This window comes from Lonchura striata, chromosome Z (genome assembly GCF_046129695.1).
Source record: "Lonchura striata isolate bLonStr1 chromosome Z, bLonStr1.mat, whole genome shotgun sequence".
NCBI lineage: Eukaryota > Metazoa > Chordata > Aves > Passeriformes > Estrildidae > Lonchura > Lonchura striata.
Window position 1 is genome coordinate 39,864,723 of NC_134642.1, and position 14,253 is coordinate 39,878,975.

The window sequence follows — 14,253 nt, forward strand, 5'->3', positions numbered from 1 at the left end:
GACACATCGTGAACTTGCCACTAAGAACAGAAAATCCCCAACAGACTTCCCAGCTCTCAAATATTCCTGCTCCACTTTGCAATGAAGCCCAGGGAGTACATAACCACTGGGTGATTTATTAGAGACACATGGTATCAGTTGTGGTTGTTTATACTGGTTTTCCCTCTAAGTTTCTCCAGTTACCACTCAAATTGGACATACAGTGCTGCTCTGCACTGTTACCTGCCGCAGTTTTAGTGGCAAGTAGAGCAGTGTCTTGGCAGCTGCAAAGAACTCTGTGATTAAAAGACACTTGAAGATTCACTCCATCCCCACCTATCAGCAGCAACAGAACAGCACAATATTGGCAGGCATAGGGCTCCAGTGCTATACAATTGATTGCCTGGGCTCCTGAGCACGCACATCCCAGCAGGCACCTAAAAAAGCTGTGAAGGGGAGAGGGAACAGGATCACTGAAAACTTCTCAGGACCCTGTCTGCCATTTGTACATTAACCTGCTGGTTCTCAGATGGAGCAGTTGTCTCTTCACCTGTGTTGTCTACAGTACTGTTAGCTGAAGGGATAAGGTCTATACACAAACAGCAAATTGACATAAATTATAGCCATTACCATAACACTTCACACAGCACAGACTGCACATCCCCACCCTTAATCATTGTGCATGACTTGCTCATTCAGAAGGGATCTGTGGTAACTGCAGATCACAGGCAGAGCTTGAGCAAGAGTGGCATTTTGCTTTGAAGCAGACAAACAATATGCAGGGCTGTATGAATAGGCATGTCTTGGATGTGCAAGACTTGGAGTCATCCTTCCCCTCTGCCCACACTGGCACACAGCTCATGGACATATCCTAAATGGACAAACTGCTGAGAGCTTGAAGACAACATGGAAAAAAGGACAGAAAGGAGTAAACTGCAAAGCAAGCGGGTTAGTTCTCTGGGGAAAACCAGGGGTTCAAAGCAGTTGCAAAATGTATAAAAGGCTGCTGCCAAGAGCAAGAAGACAAGCTGCTCTTCACATACTCAACAACAAGAAGATGATTCCTGAGAGCCATACAGGGGAGTTGAGGTTAGACATCAGGTATACAGATAAAACTAACCATTCACTAGTCCCTCAAAAAATCAGAACAGTCAGGAAGTAAATTGATTTTCTTAAAATATTCCATGGTCTTGTGTATCTCAGAAGTTCTTTGCTACACTTATTTAGAGGTATGCACACATGTTCATCTTCACAGCCCTTACTGTTAAAAACAACGTTACTGCAAAACAAATGCCCATTTACAATCTTGGTCAATGCACGGCATCAGGAAATATAGATAAAAGGAAGAGATTGAATTGCTAAAATGCAGGATGTAGCATGTCCTGATTAATGGGAGCTTCCAGACATTAAATAAAGAAACCCAAGGAATGGCATAGCCCAAGTCCACTGTGCCTGCTCAGGGAGACATGATTATTACATGGCTTTTGGAGGTCTTACTGTCATGTGACTTCTGTTTGACTCAGAGAAACAGGAAGCATCTAATGCAGGATTAAAAGCTGAGAGCAATTAATTCTGTGAGGCAGAATACTGGGAGAAACACAAACATGCTCCTGGAAAGACACAGCAAACGCACAGGTACAGCTGAGAGTAGAACAGCATCCTGTGCCAGCTCATTTGACTGCTAATCCACCTGGCTGTTAAAAACATACTCCAGATGTATCTTTGTCCTAAGCAGAATATGCTCCATGTGAGCTTTCAGCCAATAGATTCACCCCTTTTCATCCACCACAGTGAAGAGACCTTTTCCTTAAGAATTCAGTCTTGTTGGAGACTATTCTTGGTCACAGCTGAGAACCCTTCTAAATTTCTCTCTGGTTATTATTAACATCTTCCCATCTACCAGGGCAAGCTGTCATGGATCATCAATCAGCTGTATTCAAGGTTTCCATGTCAGGTCAGCCCATGATTAAACAGCCTTGTGGCTGTATGTGCTTATCGGTGTATATTTAATTAACACAAAGAGTCTTAACTTGCAGCTCCCAGCTGCTGTGCAAGTTGTGCAAGGTCTACCTGCTCCAAAAGTCACGTTCAAACAACAGGCAGCCATACATATGCAGACAGGCACACAGAGCCAGAAATGGGAAATTTGTTGGCTCTGGGCAATGATTTTGTTCAGGTTGGAGAAAGACCCCTAGTGAAGGAAATGCTATAGGGACAAAGGAGATCTGTGTGTAAGAGGAAAACCTGTCCTGTTCTTTAAAATAGAAGATAAAAACTGGCAGAAGCAAAGCCCAGGCAACAGGGGCGAAGCAGGCCACAAAGGCAAAGCAGGTCAGAGGAGATGGCTGACAAACGTGACAAACTTGGATTGCGTTGGCAGACTGAAACAGGGCTCAGCCTCCTGTTTCAGATGAAAGAGCTGGGGCAGACCACTCTACACATTCCCCGTGGAATCATGGCACCTCAGGAATTCCTGGCATCCCTGGTGTGTGGCTCTGGCACCTCAGAGACTACCAGAGAATAGTCTAGAAGGCTATTCTAGATAGAAGGGCCATTAGAAGAATATCAAGAAACATCCAGCAAAGAGGTGCTTAAGGACAGCAAATAAGATGTCCCCACACACTCCAGACACATTCCAGTCAGAGGAACAAGAGCATTCCAGGGTGGAAAGAGCCCTAAAAGAGCCCTCAGGAGCTCTGAGGCCTAGTAGTAAGCAGCCACCATGGTGACTCAGAGAGCTCTTTGTTGGCTGGACACGGGAGAGCAGCAGGAAGGAACAGAGTAACTGAGGAGCAGGAAGGACTGACTGCCCAGAGCACGTTCCTGGAGAAACAGAAACATGCTTTAAGTCAAGCTGTAACCACCCAGCCCTTCCTCTACAAAGCCAGAAACTGGAACTGACGTATTTGCGGATGCAAACATGGAGGGCAAGGAGCTATAAAGGGGGACTAATGTTGTCATCCTGATTTCCTGCGTCTGAAAGAGATCATCTCTGTCTATGATACTGCTGCTGTCAACTCAGAGCAAACAGGTGAGCCCCAGCTTTGCCCCTGTGCTTGCACACAGAAGACATCTCACCTCTTTCTCTTCTCCTGTGTGTGAGGCTTCATGCATTAAGCTGTGTAATCAAGCAAAGGGTGCTCTACTCCCACAGGGGGTTCAATATCCCATACGAGACCAGGCCAAAGTGGAGCCACATGATCCATCTGCAAGAGGCATTAGCTCTTTCTTCAGGGCTTTTTTGAGTGTGAACCCCTCAAGAAGCCTTTCTGTGAGCTCTGGGCTTTACACACTGAGCACGAGGACTAGAGGTCTGTTACCTTCCAGTGAGGTCTCCTGCTTTCCAGCACAGCATGATGCTGCTGCAGCATGACAGTAGCTGAATTGCATAACCAGCATAGAACCTGACCAACAACAAGCAAAACTGAGCCTGAGGAGAACAAACCACAGCTCCAGCTTCACAATGGGATGGTGCTTCCTGCAATGGCTGCACAGCTCAAGAAACATGGCTCCCCAGATATCTCTGCTATGTGGACCAGCTCTCAGTTATAGACACCAACTACACCAGGAAATGGGGTGAATTTTGGGATAACATTCGTGTTTATATAGGTGCCAAGAACATCCAGAGCTACAGCCACAATACAGCACACAGATTTAATATCCCTTCCACAGTTATACTAATCTCCAGCTACCAGTCCTCAGGATAAATCTAACCCAGAACCAGAGTGCCTCCATATCCCATTCTACAGCCCAAGATTTCCTAATGAGGCAGCAAGCTCTGGCCACCAGCAAGGACCTGGCAGCAGGCTAAATTAAAGCTCCTGTACCTCTCATTAGACCCAGCGATAATACTCAGAACACACAGGGAAAGCCCAGTGGCAAATAACTTAATTAGAAGTGAAAGTCTCACACCTTCTTGGTGACCAGTACATCTGCTGAAGCTGAGGTCACAGTCTTTGTAGTCAGCACAAGACAGAAAATACAGAAAGTTATTCTGGACCCCCTCCTGCTGCCCCCCACCAAGGGTCCAATGATGCTCTCTGGAACATTCCCAACACTTTGGCTGAAATGATGCCAGCACTTGGGCAGGGCTTGGTGTTATTTTGAGCACTTGCTCATATAACTCTTTGGATGAATCCTGGGAAGAGCTTGTCACCAAAATAGTACACTGTGGGCACTATTTATACACCCACTGGTAGCATCGCAGGATAAGCTAGAGCACCCCTTTATCCTCTTCACAGGGATATAGCGGGGCCCTAAAACATGGTTTACTGTTTGGGGTAGTTCTCGGAAGTGAGCCATCACCTGCAGGAGGCCTGGTATCCCTGTCTGTCCTGCTGAGGAGACAGACTCTCGTCCATATGGAAGGGAAGCCCAGGTACATTAGGCTCGGGGAAGATGGATGGCTGAGTGCACATCCCAGCTGCTGTGGACTAAAAAGGGAACAGTTGTGCCTAAACACAGAAAATGCTGATGCCTTCTTATTTTATCTCTCCTTGGCTGCTGCAGGGAAATCCAGCAGGGATTTGGTTTCTTGGTTGTCACCTCTTTTCCCGATGTGGGAGCAGGTGCCCTACATGTCAGCAAGGTTCACTGGAAAGGAGGCACCAGACTAACAAGACCTTTATCCCTAGGGACAGCATCAGCTTCAGGCCTTTCCATGTCAAAACAGTGTGCCCTGAAGCACTGAAGAAAAAAAAAAATCAAAAGCAAATCACCCTTTTGAGACTATGAAAGGAAGAGAGGCTCTTCCCCTGTCTGATTTTCTGGGTTAAAAATAACTTCTCTAAAAGCTATTCCCAAGCGTATTGAGCTTCCTTGATTTTTGCCTTCAGTGAGTTTCTCCTCCTGCCTTCTTTCTCCCAAGACACATCAGATTGCTCTCTACTCTCACATCTCCTGGAGAAGCAGGTGGCAAGACCTGAAGAACATGAATGGGATGCTGCATGAGAACAGACAAGACAGAAAAGAGAAAACTCCATCTTGAAGCAGAAGAGTTCAATTTTTCCAGTATGTAAGTAAAAAAAAATGTATATACACACCTCCTTTCCATGCAAGAGAGGCTACAGCCTGAGCAGTATACTGGCTGTCTATCAGAGCTACAGAACAATGCAAAATAAACCCACTAATTGACACATGCTGTAAAGTCAGGGGCAGGACTGGTCACATTATTTGGTCATTAATGGTCACATTACTTTTAGCAGAACAAACAGAAGGCATCAGGTGCTCCTACCTTGCCAGATACAACCACCCCAGGACGTGGGCTCAGCTCACCGCAGCTGGAAGCCAAGTGCAGCAGCACTGGCATGAGAGCCACAGGAGGAGCACAGCATGCAGAGCCAGCGATAATCCAAAGCAAAACCAGCTTGTTCCCCGTGCCGGCTCAGGGATCAGAGAGCCATGCTGTGAGGAGTCTCTGTCGGCTGCTCCCCTGTTGATGCAGGTTGGCGGGCAACAGGCAAGATGACAAGGCACTTCTTCCAGACAGGAGCTGGCTGAGGAATTCCTGCCGCTGCCAGCCACCTGCCCCCCGTCAGGCACAGCAGTGCCAGGGTCTCACTCAGAGAGCATGTGGGCAGGAGAGAGGAGCGAGGGCAGGGCCCAGATTGCTAATGAAAGCCCCAGTGTAAATACAGATGCGCACAGCAGAGGGCTATGGCAGAAATGCAGCTCGTGTTACAGAGAGCCATTTACAGCAGGCGCAGAAAGCTGGGAGAGCGTGGCAGGGCTGTGTGGGATGGATCCACTGCTGCCTACTCGGACAGGGGCTGGGAGGGCAACTGCTTGCCAGGGGAAGCCATCGGGTGAAGTGACCACTAGGGAGGGGAAAGCTCCCCAGTTCCACATTCTCCATCAGGTCGTAATCTCCTTATGCAGTACGTGCGAGCAGTAAGGCAAACGGATCCAACTTCCTATCCTGCACCTCAGCTAGGACAACCCCAGCCCCATGCCTTCCCCTGGTGCAGAGTGCCACAGCAGCACACCACGCCAGGGAGAAAGGCTGATTGGAGCACTGTTCTGTTCACTGGCTCAGACCCACTCCTGTTGTCCAGGCCCTCTCCCCAGGCTCCAGGTTTCCACATCTTTGAGACTGACCCCCTTCTCCCCAGTTCAATATCTTTGGTATCTCCTGCCAGGATTCTTCTTTCCCTGCCATCTCAGGGTAATTTACAAGCAGTACTGCAGCTGGATTTACAGCAAATATAGAGCATGGGGGATAGGGACTAGGCTGGCAACAGAGACTATTCTGAATTAGAAGGGACCATAAGGACCACCAAGTCCAACCCTTCAGCGGATGTCCCATTCAGGGTCAAACCCACAACCCTGGCATTATAAGCACCATGCTCTAACCAACTGAGTTCATCTCAAGGCTAAGAAGCAAGGTGTCAAAGGGCTCAGGGTCTTTTTCTCCACTATGCCTTGATCTAGAACCAGCAGCAGAGGAGAGATTTGCGAGTTTCAAGCACTGCCCATTAAACAAGCCTTGGAAGATCTTAGTTAGGGAGAGGCTGGGAAGGAGCTGTTTCAGGACATTTCATAGCCCAGCAGGCACTGCCTGTAAGCCCTGAGCCCATATAGCTCACACCAGTGGCCTCTGGGTGAAACTGGCAGTGTAAAACAAGGAGTTCCTGTACTTCTTGAGCAACCATGGTCTGTAAGGATGTGGGGGGTTCTCCAGCTCAGCAGTGTAAAACCTCAAGAAGACGACTTCCCTGCTGGGTGCCTCAGTTTACCCCCCTGAAAAACAAGGACTGTAATACTTACCAAGCTGCTGTGAATGTTGCAAAGTTAACTTCATCATAGGACACTGGAGCCCGTAAACAGGAATGAGCATTCCGCGGGACTCTCTTCCCACCCATACAGCAGAGACTCCTTGTGGCTTCCCTCAACACCTTGCTACTATTTGCAGCTTTCTTCACCCTCACTACAGCAGGTGCCCTGCAAAGACAGGGATCCCCATTATCCCCAAAAGCAGGAGCATCAATCCCACTACCAGCTGCGCCCAGGCCATTTGGCAGGCAGGAATGCAGTGCACCAGCCCAGCCTCAGCCGAGCTGTCAAAGCAGCGGAAGGGCTGAGGCTGCACTGCTCTGGAATTCCAGAAATGCACAAACACCCTGTCAGCCGGCACCAGGAATGACTCCTCCCTGCCCCGGACCGGGCTGAATCACTGGAAATACCAAAACAACGATGAGGTCACGTTCCCCGAACAAAGAACGGGAGCCAGATATAGCTGCATGGAGCAGTGTGCTAAAAGGGGACTCGGTGTAGGGGCTGGGGGCTCTGGCAGACAGGCACCATGGGCATTTGTCTCGTTTAAAAACAGCTTGAGGCTGCCAGACTTTTTTTTTTCTTCTCTGTAGGGAGCAGGGAATTGGCTTTAAAACTCTTATCTGTCCCACTGAAAGAGGCACAAACATTCTAATGTTTGTGAGTTCAAGGAATAAGGCAGAAGTAAAATTATGACTGGATTCCGAGTCCAGTGTTCCCAAAAATCTCACTGTGATATAATGATAAGGCTTAATCAGTGAAGAATCTGCTGATAGCAAACTGAATGGCAGGCAAAAGATAATATGTCTATTACTGCTTTTTGCTTTTGCTCCAGCCTCAACCAACTTTCATAAAAAAAAAAAAAAACTAACAAAACAAAACAACAAACAAACAAACAAAAACAACAAAGAAAACCAAACCAAACCAAACCAACCCCCCCCTTCCCCCCCCAAAAAAAAAACCCACCAAAATTCCAGAAATATAGATTTGTTAAGTTTTCAACAGGATGAGCAATGAACAGCAAGTAACAGTGGCTTCTGTTAATGCTTTAAAAATGAGTACTTCATTATCAGCAAACAGACTTTTCAAGGCTTTACAGTTCCAAACTTTCACAGTTCTCTGTGGAGAGAGACTGGAGACATTTTGCTATTTAGACTGTGAAGGAAATTGCAACATAAGATCTGGAAAGGATAAAGGAATTCACAATAGATTTTGCAATAGCCTGTTCTTTCCCCTTCCGCAGGACAAGACATTTGGATGGATAACAACACCACCCACAGTTATGTGAATACGAGGCTTTAAGAATCCAGAATTTGCTCCATTAGGGCACAAACCATATCTTAATCATAAGCCAAGAAGGTAAAAAGATAGGACTGGACAGCTAATGCCAAGCATGTCACCTGTCTGGCAGGGCAGTGCTCATTGGGCTGGCACACCCTGCAACAACCACAGCAGTGCCTGACACACTGAGCCAGCTGATGGGTCATGCCTGCATCGGTCCCCTTCTCCTGAAAGTCTGTACAGATTTGCTAATAAAAGTGGTAAGAAAACCTGTGGTGACTCGCATGTGACTCCCCCAGGAGACTCGTGAGAGCAGAGGTGCTCAGAACCAAATAAATTCATTTGCACCCCACTGTCCCAGCACATTTTGGTAACCAGAACCACCTCAGTAGGCTACTCCACAAATTTTTCTGGTCTGGTGCCCTATCCCTGACAATGTGGCACTGGCATATAAAAATCATAGAGTGATTTCACTGAGTGCAATCAGAGTGATCTCCCCTAAGGACATATTCTTCCAGCCTGCAACAATCAGGAACTCCTAGAGCTGGAGGTCAAACACTGACCATCATGTTTCATAGATACTGAAACACATCTCTGCCATTGAAGTGTCTGGTTCCTTTTGGAATCTGTGTGTATTTTCAGTCTTCATGCCATCTCGTAGCAACATGTTCTACAAATCAACTGTGTTGAAAAAGGACTTCCCCAGCCTCCTGTCTAATAAATTATTTTGCTGGATGTGCTTCCTCTGTGCTGTGAGAAGTAGCAAAGTTTATTAAGGTCAGTCTTTACTCAACTTCTCCCTGCTGAATACTACATTACAGACATTTGCTCTTTACCAGTATAATTTACTTTTGCTTGTTTAATTTCTCTTCCTACAGAAGCTATCCCAATCCCTTAACCATCCCCATTCCACTTTTCTCTTATCTTTTCCAAGTCTACATTACTCTTTCTGAAAGAGGGTGACCAGCTGGTGTGTGATGCCCAGATACAAGCATAACATATCTGTCTAGTGTACAAGAATATATACCAGCAAATTTTGTTTCCAGTGTTTTTTGGCTACAGCTGAATGTTTAGCTGATGTCCTCAGACAACAATCCACAGTGACTCCAAACAGCTTGTTGTGGGCAGTGAGAAACTGTTTACAGATCACCATTACATGTGGCATTTATCAACATGATCTCCCATTTGCTGTTTTACAATGCTAATAGTTCTGCAAGATGCTCCTGTAATGCCTCAAGAACTTTTCAGTCCAGCCAACCTGACCAACTTAGAATCACTAGAAAATTACAGTCTTCACTATGTTCACTGTGGAACCAGGCACTGCAGGTACCTGAGCTTTGATGCCCTGCAAAGCACAGCATTTGACAAGGAGTGCTCCAAGCACAGTGACTAGGAATGCTACATAACCTTTAGGTCCCTTCCAACCCAAACCATTCTGCATTTCCTGGCTACCAGAAACCTGTTAAGAAAATAAACCTTTAATTGAAAATATGATTCAGTGCCATCATCATTCTCTCAAGGATTCCTGAAAGAGCCTGCAGTGTTGGGTGGCTGAGACACCCATGGTGCTCATCCATGGTGAGCCATGGTGCTCATCCATGGCTCCACTGAGGGCTCAGGAGGAAGTGCAGAGTCCACATCAATGCTTAAGGCTACAAATATGCTCACCAAACACTCACCCCAAGCCACAGGCCCAAGAGATGTAAACTGTGGAAACCATGATTTCCACTCCAGGCAAACGCACACAAGAATGAGAAGACGGAGAAATTGTGGAGCTTCAGGTGAGCAGCAGGTATCAGTAGCAAAACCTCAACCAGGCTTTATGTTCCAGAATCAGAAGAACAGAGAACTAGAGCCAGAAAACCTCATTAAACACCCTGCTATGAGCCCAGGGCTTTGGTGAAGAACTGGGAATTAAGTATTCAGTGGAAGGCAGATTACATAAGGAAAAAAAGAACTGGGGGTAGCCAGCCTCCCTGTACATCTGGGAGGGATGCTACAAGCAGAAAAACTCCTCACAACCAAGTTTAAGCCGAAGCACTCCAAGACTCCAAGTTGACCTGGCAAACCAGCAGGTTCTGATGCCTGGCCCAGCTGCATCAAAGGTTACCACCAGAAAGAGCATCATGCAGCTACAACTATATACAGTAACTTTGTTTCATATATTCCCAGAGCATAAAGCCCAGGGATGGAGTGGAAAAGGGTGAAGGAACACTTCATCAATCCCTCTTCTGTTTTGTACAAAATTCTGCTTACAGTCCCAGAAGGGAGGCAGAAATGAGGTTTTAATAAACCATAAGCCCTATGTAATAGAATGGTTTGGTGCATTACATTCTCCAGCTCACATTTAAAAAAAAAAATATTCCTGGACATTATCCATTGAACACTGCCCTGTCAACAGATCCATTGATCCATCCAAAAGGCAACACAACGAAGCCACTGAGTAAGGAAAATGCAGGGTACCAGGCATTCTGCGCAGGAAAATGTGCCAGACAGCATCTGCTGCCACAGCAAAAACTGAAACAGAAGCAGAACTGCAGAGAGACTACTGCACCGCCATAAACCAGGCTTGCACCTTCTGAATATTCTATGATCCTTTATCCACAGCCTGAAGGTTTTTGAGGGACAATTGCCAGGAGGTAAGGAAGCCTCTGAAGCAGCTTGTCTAGGTGTTCCTGTCTAAGACAAAACAATGCAAACCCACTGCTGCCAGCAAAAGGTCACCAGACTGGAACCCTGCCCAGCAGCTTCTACACAGCACACTAACTAGGAGACTTTCAGACTGCAATTTTTCAACATGAGAGTACAAATTAATTTTCTAAATACAGACCTGTACTCTTCATGGAATGAATGGCCTGGATGCCGGCAGGGCTGATGGAGGTTAGCACTTGATGACACAAAAGCCTTCAGTTTAAAATCCAGGGCAGCTACTGACTCCCTGAGTCACCTTGGTGTGCATACTTCAGGCCCCAGCTCCCTGGTGAACGAGGAGATATTGATGCTCCCTGCTTCTCCGAGAAGCCAGAATGCAATAAAGCTTAAAAGACCTCATGATGCCTGCCATAAATCCCAAAGTTAAGGGAAGCAAACATTGTTCATTATGTACAGAAGCCGGGCTTCTTCTATGAAGTGCCTGATTTGGATGTGGAGGCAGGATGCAGGCAGTAACAAAAATATTGGCCTTCCCTGGAGACACACAGCTTAGATCGGACGGTGCTGTGTTCGTGGGGTGATGTGTGGGGTTGGTGATGGCACCTGCAGGCCTGCCACTGAGGTCTGAGAACTGCTGCTCTCGCAGTGCACACAAGAAATTCAGCAGCACAGCCCTCACCAGGACATACAGCTCCCCCACAGCCAGGCAGGATGCTCACAGAGAACTACAAAAAGCAAGCAGTTGGATCATGTTTTCCTAATTCAGAGGAAGCCTGGCTATCCCATAAAATCTCCTGGTGTTGAGAGTGGGGGTTGGAAAAGTTGAGATCCATTTATAGCTGAAAAGTCTAGCAGAGGGCTCAGCGTTGTGTGGAAAAGCAGGAGCTGACAGCTCCGTACAGTCAGCTCCACCCAGCTGGAGGGAAGAGGCAGTCTGAGGAAAGAGACAGGGATATGGAAACGTCTTTCCTTTAAGCTGGGAGTGATGGGAGAGAGGGGGCTTCCCTACAGTGCCAGGAAGAGAAAAACCACTCTCTACTTCTAAATGCATTATAAGAAGCAGGGCAGCAGAAGAGTAGCTTTGGAAAAAATGAAGAGTAGCTGTGCAGCGGATATGGCCAAAAGCACTCAGAGGTCAAGCCCAGGCTGCAGGGCTCTGTGCCTGTCTTCTGAATCCTTCATCACGTCCAGCCCTGCAGCAACACAGACTTTATCACAGGGACAGGGACAGGGCTGTCTGGGAGCTGTGGCTGGGAACGCAGCACCACACTTATTGCTGGGAGAAATGGCTGCTCCCTCACTCCAGCACATCACATCAGCCAACACATCAGCAGATGTAGCAGAATGTCCTTGCCAGCCCTCATGGAAAAAGCTTGGCCCTGAGCACAAGGCACCAATTTAAAGCATCAGCATACACAGTTATTCTGTGATGACTTCAACTCCTCCCCATGTTGTCAGGCATGAGAGGAGAGGTATTTACATAGCTAACCTAATTTAGCTAATAATTATGCATAGCCATAATAAAATTGGGGAAAATATCCACTAAAACTATGTTAAAGAACACACAGGTGATGAGGCTGTAAGAAAAGCAAACACAGTCCTAGGTGAGGCAGTGAAATACCAGAGCTATTGTATAGACTGATGAAAGAAGCATCATGCAAAAAAGAATTCTGGTCACCCACATTTAAAAATTATAAACTCAAATGAACAGGTGCAGAAAGGGCCTGAGGGAAACAAAAAACCTATCAAACAAGAAGAAACTTAAGAGCCTGGCTTGTTTAGCCTAGCCAAATGTAGGCAGAGAGCGGATAGGATTGCTGTCTAAATATATCACAGGAGACAAAACTGCTGAAGCAAAAGTATAAAGCTGGCATGACAACAAGAGAATAAATGCAGTGAACACATTTAGGCTGAAAATTAGACAGAGAGAAAAATCAACCCTTAGGTCAGGAAGCTTTCCAACTGGAATACCTGGATTTAGGATTAATTTTATCAGAGGTCTGATGGGGTTAGAGGATACAGTGCATGTGCCCAGAGATATCCAAAAGAGCCTTTATGGTCCTGTTTTGGTTCCAGCTGGTAATTAGCATGGGTCATTACTGAGATGTCTCCATTCGTGCAACAGACTTTGCTGAGTTGCTCTCCAACTGGAGAGCCCAGGGCAAGCATATGGTGCTCCTCTGCCTTCCCATTTCCTAAGAGCTGCTCACGAGAAAGGACTTCCAGGCTACAGGTCAGTGTGAGAGGGTTGTGTGGATGCACACAGGCAGAGAGAGAGCTACCAGGCAGCCTGGAATACAGGTGTTGCAGTTTGCAATGGAAAACACCCTTCAGGTGCCTCTGCCCAAACACACCTGCTGCCCCATGGTATTAGGGACAGAGATTGCTCACTGTCACCCTGTGGGTTCAGGAAAGAGAGACATTCTAAGCTCTCTTCTGCTGCAGTGTAAGGCAAGGAAACACAACATCACTGGCTATCAAAGAATCACAGAATGGTTTGCATTGGAAGGGATCTCAAAAACCACCTTGTTCCATCCTCCTGCCACAGGCAGGGACACTCTGCACCAGACCAGGTTGTTCAGAGCCTCATCCAACCTGGCCTTGTGCACTCCCAGAGATGGGGCATCCAGAGCTTCCCTGAGCCTCCTGTTCTAATGCTTCAACACCATCAGAGCATTGTCATTCTTGACCCCCAAACTGCAGCCCAGCAGGGTGGCAAGTATAGGCACAACAGCAAACCAATGTTCAAACTGTGAATATTTATATTACAGAATAATGCGGAGGAAAAAAGGGAGAGGGTGAAAAACAGAATCCAAAATCTATTTCAAGGATTAATTTTTGACATATCTACGAAACACTACAGCTTCATAAAAGACTAAATTATAATTTTCAGACACCGCACGGGCGATGACACACGGTTTGACCTCCCCCCGGGCAGCCAAGCTGAGCACCGCGCACACGAGAAGCAGCGAGCCCGCTCCTCCCCGCACAATCCCCGCACTGTCCCACCCGCCCTGCCACCGTCCCTTACCGATCGCCCGCATCGCTCCGCTGTTTACAGCTGCTCCACGGGGCGGGCTCTCGACGCTGCCCGCCCCCACCGGGTCCTCCGCCTAAGGATGTCTGACGTTTCCTCTAAGTTTCCTCTTAAAACATCCTAGCCAGGATGGAAAATTTTGGGAATTTGTGTGCTTCCCTCGTCAGGATACCGGATGAATAGAGTTGCCGTCTCAGATCCATTGTCCCACAAACCACTCCAACCCCCCCCCGCCCCGTGCACTTCTGCATATAGACTTGTTACCTCAATTAACAGAGTGCCAAGGAATCTATCATCCCAACATTCTATTTTTATTTCAAAAAAACAATTATTTTACAAAATTAGAAGTGATGTAGGACAGACATCGCTGCCAGCTGCTGTGTTTCAAATGCTGATTGTGTCAAACCACTGAAAGAATTGTATCTGGTGCAAGCTCACCAACAGCTTTATTATCCCCTACATGTTGTAGCCAACATTTTCAAATCCCCTTTTAGCCAGAAGGTGAGTACTTTGCACGTAAACCATATGAGAAG

At 46.9% G+C, this 14,253-nt stretch overlaps 1 protein-coding gene across 2 annotated transcripts in view; it reads right to left on the bottom strand.

Annotated features, from left to right (window-relative positions):
- The window catches only part of RUSC2 (RUN and SH3 domain containing 2), a 57,155-nt gene extending 43,396 nt beyond the window's left edge, over positions 1 to 13,759 (bottom strand). Inside the window, exons 1-2 of one of the 2 annotated variants that reach the window (XM_021554675.2) lie at positions 13,715 to 13,759; positions 6,745 to 6,918 (exon numbers count right to left, since the gene is read on the bottom strand). The gene's annotated coding sequence lies outside the window, so the exon portion shown is untranslated. The remainder of the gene's footprint in view (positions 1 to 6,744; positions 6,919 to 13,714) is intronic. The other variant, XM_021554677.3, reaches the window with a different exon arrangement.
- Between the last annotated feature and the right edge of the window lie 494 nt (positions 13,760 to 14,253).